This window comes from Lissotriton helveticus, chromosome 1_1 (assembly GCF_964261635.1).
Source record: "Lissotriton helveticus chromosome 1_1, aLisHel1.1, whole genome shotgun sequence".
Classification (NCBI taxonomy): domain Eukaryota; kingdom Metazoa; phylum Chordata; class Amphibia; order Caudata; family Salamandridae; genus Lissotriton; species Lissotriton helveticus.
Genome location: NC_136057.1, coordinates 1123238408 through 1123243830, shown reverse-complemented (window position 1 = coordinate 1123243830; position 5423 = coordinate 1123238408). Strand labels below are relative to the sequence as shown.

At 40.4% G+C, this 5423-nt stretch overlaps 1 long non-coding RNA gene across 1 annotated transcript; it reads left to right on the top strand.

Moving 5' to 3' along the window:
* The first annotated feature begins 347 nt into the window (after positions 1-347).
* LOC144772285 (uncharacterized) lies at positions 348-716 on the top strand. Its single transcript, XR_013599707.1, has 3 exons — positions 348-385; positions 483-569; positions 669-716. It is a non-coding gene; the product is annotated as an uncharacterized LOC144772285 (long non-coding RNA).
* The last annotated feature ends 4707 nt before the right edge of the window (positions 717-5423 follow it).

Genomic DNA, 5423 nt, shown 5'->3' with positions numbered 1-5423 from the left:
AACCTCTGTATATTTTATAAGTTTTAATCACTATGGTCAGTTTAACCTCAATAGACTGCGTCATTTTGTCTCATACATGGAATGGGAACATATCCTCTAGAATTGGGGAGTTCTTATATATGTATCACAAAAACAATTACAAAAACAGTTTGTTGAGTATACTAACATTTGTTACCCCATGGTGCCTCATGATTTGATCTACTCTAACGTGAGGGATTTAGTTTGTAGATATGGTACTCACTTTTTGTCAACGTTCCAAAGCTCAAAACAATTAAGCGCCAATTATTCAATTAATGAGAGTATAAGTAAACAGCAAAACCAAGCATCACTCTCAGTTGCAGACTAGACACAGGAGGGAGTGGAAGCAGTGCCAGAAAAACCGCAGGTAAGGGTACCCCTTGAAACGAGGAACTTTAGCCATTAAGCAACTAACCTTTATAGCTAAAAGAAGGAACGGTTTTTCCTCTCTCTTTTCCAAATAGAATCGCCTGAAAATGCAAAATCAGGATTTTTAAGAAGCAGATCAACCAGAAAATAGAAGGTTTTTTACTGCAGTACATAACTCTAAGGTAATACAAACTTTAATAGAAATTTATTAGTGGGAATTAGGATATGCATGTTCCCAGCAAGTAGTCATAAGTAATAATACCTGGTTGTGCTCTTCACAGTTACTTGACGCTTAGACCACACCCGGCCTGTAAAAGACCCCTAGGGTAAAGATCTAGAGGTAAGAACTTTTATTGAAATACCCTTGAAATTATGGACATGATTGGTCAGCTACTTAAATGACCTTATGTATTTGTTACAGTTAAAATAAAACCACCAATGAAGAAATTGAAAATCGACACAGGAGGCTTAGGCAGTCTAACAATAATTAATTAATTTTAAACAAGCTGATTTTAATGAAGGTTAGTACTTTGTTTAAACTGTCCGCCCACATAACTAAAGGGTGAATATAATATATAATATAAAATAAAAGATAACAAAAGAATCTCTGCCCCTACAGCTGACCCAGGGTAATGAATAATCAACAGCACGAGAAAGAAATTTAGAATACAAAGTTATAAAAACCACGTATATAACCAAGCCCTCCAAAATATAAAGTAAGTCAACTTCGTGATCCATAGTAATTTTTGACAATTGACAAAAGATAAGGTGTCCTATCTTAAGATTACCCCCTTTATGTTTTAGTATAAATCATAGAAGAATCCTCCACAGGAAGAGTAACTTTGAGGACAACCAGTGTAAAGCCCGACAGAACAGAGCTGAGTCATTTATGACAAAAAGTGAGTACTTTATCCACAAACTAAATCCCTCACGTTAGAGTAGATCAAATCATGAGGCACCATGGGGTAACAAATGTTAGTATACTCAACAAACTGTTTTTGTAATTGTTTTTGTGATACATATATAAGAGCTCCCCAATTCTAGAGGATATGTTCCCATTTCATGTATGAGACAAAATGATGCATTCTATTGAGGTTAAACTGACCATAGTGATTAAAACTTATAAAATATACAGAGGTTGTTTGTTTAAAAAAGAATGTTTAGTTAATAAAAACCTTTTTGTCTATATCTCTCTGTATAGATTGTTTTTAACCATAGAAAGCATTGTCCTGAAGAAGGTGTTCAAGCCAGTTCACCGAAACGCCGCGTCGAAAGCTATTGTGCTTTTTTTCTCCTTTTTTTAATTCATGTTTTTAATAAAATGAATGTGATAACTTGTTTTTATAAAATGTCAATTAATGTATAACGTCATCCTTTGTTATAATAATTACAATAAATGTGATAATTTTAATCAACAGAACCTCTAGTATTTGATCACTTTACCTCTTGTTTTATTACCTACATAATTCTGAATTTTGATTTACAATGTTGTGAAATCATATCACTTATATTCACTAGTTTTTATGTGTAAATGTGTTACTCTGTGGGGTGCCTCATACCTAATTATACTCCTAGCTGTATCATAAATTATGACCTAATAGTAGGACTACCCACAGTAGTCTGATCTATCACTCATAACCAGGAAAAGGGAAACCTTTTTTACTTTATTTACTTTGGAGTTAATCCCACAAACAACACTCCAAGCAGACGAGCCAAAAGTGAAAGCAGTGCTGTTATTAAAAAAAAAAAGGTGTGCTGCAATGCTGGGTCGGAGGTGGGAGGGGTCTGCGTTGGAGTGAAGGCAAGAACCAATTTCGAAGCACACGGGAGTCGTTAATAAATAAAGGCACACAGCCATGCTGTGTCAGGAGGTGTATCATAAATTATAACCTAATAGTAGGACTACCCACAGTAGTCTGATCTATCACTCATAACCAGGAAAAGGTAAACCTTTTTTACTTTATTTACTCTATACCCATTCCCTTTTCGGCAAAAAGGGTGTCTCCTTTATTTCTACACAGGATTAACTCCAAAGCACACTACTCCCACCTCCAGACACAGCATGGCAGCATTCTTTTTATTTATTTATCAACAACACTGCTTTTACTTTACATTTAACGGACAGAGCTGAGAGCTGCACTTTAAAATACTCATCTTTATTACTCCATAGCCCTTGCAACTCCTCCCCTGTTGTTGGTTGCTTCCCCTGTAGCTCTCACTACAGAGGGGCTGTGGCTGCTGACTTCCATCCACTCCTTAATTGTTGTTGTTGATACATTGTTAAGATTTAAAGGGTGGTGTCACCCCCACCAGCATTCTGTGCAAATAAGCTGCAGCCCGGGGCTCTGCCTGCTGCTATGCGTCCAGCACAAAAGGACTGGATCCGGGCTGCTGCTGTCTTCCACAGCTACTAGTAAGTGCAGGACACACCAAATTCCATGCACCTTGAGGCCCCAGTCTGCCGCCCCCACCTCTGAGTGCATAAAGTGCACATGTCGGCAGTGAGTTTGCTGCCTCACACCGCTCACCCCATCAGCCCTTGTATAGTGTCACCAGAATTAACACAGTAAGCCTCGCACATCTAACACTATAAAGTATTACCATTTAGGTTGGTGCCAATAGCTCTAACTCTCGCTGTTTTTCAGCTAGATCCCAGCCGTGACTCTTTACATAGTACACATACGATCAATGTGGCAATCAGTCTATGCCACCCGCTGCCTGGTTTTAAGCTCTGTTATCTCTATTTTTTCATAAAATTTACAAACCATTAAAACTTTGTGTATGTCTACACCATAGCTAATGTCCCTAGGGCTCAGTCATTATCACACCAGTCTCATTTTACACAGATTTTAATTCCCCGGAGACTGCTTATCTCACTGCCATGTAAATACTTAACCTTTGCCCGAGGAAAGCGTAATGTTTATAAGCCTAAAAACACTGTGTTAAAAAGATCTCAACTGCAGGGCCAAGCAGGGCCGGTTTTGGTGCAGTGCAACTGGTGCGGCTGCACTGGGTGCGGACCTGTGGAGGGGCACCAAACTCAGGGGGGCACTGTGGTTAGCAATAACTGAGGATAGGAGAGATGAGGAACAATTGTGCCCGGTGGTAGTGAGAGAATCTGAGGAGTGGTCATGGGATTTGGAGGCACCCAAAAATGATTCTCGCACCAGGCTCCACCAGCGCTAAACCCCCTGGAGCCAAGGCATGCTCTCAGTGAGGCTTTCAATTCAATTCCATAGTCAGCTGCTTTACCTGTTACATTACTGCACTGGAAACAAAAAAATATATGTTAAAAACATTATCATTTACAATACCAGTAGCTCGAACTTTCACAACTGTGCGACCTATTACATTGCAAATGCTTGTTTAGCTTTCTAATTCACTAATGAGGACCACTATTATTTTTGTGCCCTGGCCTATTTTCTGTCCCAGTCCGATCCTGAATTCTAATGAACTTTTAAAGGTAGTATCCAACAGGGCCAAGCTGATAGCTGACTTAGGCAGTGTGCTAGCTTATAGAAACGTGTATTTTTAAGTACCAAAAGTTAAATAATAAAACTAAACACTGCTGAATCAGTCTTAAGGTAATGAAACATGTAGGTTCTAGTAATTCACAATCTCCTTAGATTAGGCTGATTCAACCCAGATCTGTGACTGGGGGTGAGGGTCTGAAAGTTTTGCGATCCATCCATCATCTCCTTGCGTTTGCTTTGTTCGCCCTAAATTGGCAGGGTATGCCCAGATGTGGGTCCCTTGCTCACTTTGCCATTGGATTCAAGCTAGCCTGCCTGATGAGGGGTGTTAACCCGAAACTGGTCCCATGATGTTTGTTTCCGGTACAGGGAAGACCTGGCTGGGCTGGCCTGGCTGGACTTATCCCATGAGGAACAGGGTCTACACTGATTTGCATATAGCTGGGTCTGAACTGATTTGGCGAAGTGAGCTAAACTACGATTATGAATTTACCCTGGATCTGTGGCTGGGGGTGTGTCTGAAAAGTTTCAACACTCCCTCAATCATCTTCTTGTGTTTGCTTATTTCAACTAACAGTCGACATTTCGGATGTGGTCTAAAGGCCTAAGGTGGTCGACCTCAAGTCTGGGGAACCGGGTTCTAGTCTCGGAAATGATGCTCAATATCCTGTGATCCTAGGCAAATCACTTACAGCCTGATTCATGTAGGTAAATTGCACTCGCAAAGGGCCAGATTCTGAGAATCTGGCCCTTTGCGAGTGCGATTTTTGCATTTGGTATTCATGATACCAAATGCAAAAATCGCTATGTAAGAATTCGCATATTTGCGTGGAATGGCATTTAAGGAATCTCTAATAGAGATTCCTCAAATGCTATTCATGACACAAAACAAAATAGCGATTTTGGACTTTTGGGGCCGCTATTTACCGACAGGTCAGACCTGTCGGTAAATAGCAAAAACTCAGAAAAATGCTTTTAAAAGCATTTTTCAAAGTTGCATGTAGCACACACACATGTCCTTTGGACATGTGTGTGCGCAACACCTGTCCAAAAGTGCATTTTAGGGGTGCTACAGGGCGTCCTTTGGACACCCCTGGCACCCCTAAAATCGCTATCTCAGTTGCGAGTAGCAAATTGCTACTCGCAAATCCCCATTCATTCCTATGGGCCTCTTGGCCCATAGGAATGAATGGGGAGTATTTGCGAGTAGCAAATTGCTACTCGCAAATAAAGAACATGTAGGAATCGCTATTTAAGTAGCAATTCCTACATGAATGCCGTTTTGCGTGTCCTCAATAGCGAGTCGCTATGATTCGCTATTAGGGACACGCAAAACGGCATGTACATGAATCAGGCTGATAATCTCCCCGTGCCTAACATGAAGGAATGTGTCTTTGTGTAAAGCAACTGGTGCTCATGTAAAGCGCTCTGATACCCGATACCTTCGGGTCAAGTTCGTGCTATATACAACTCGAGAAAAAAAGAGAAAGTAAATAAAGCGGTCTCAGAAGAAACGTGAAGAGCTTTCTGATGCCATCAAGTGGAGGAAGCAAACTATGTGCA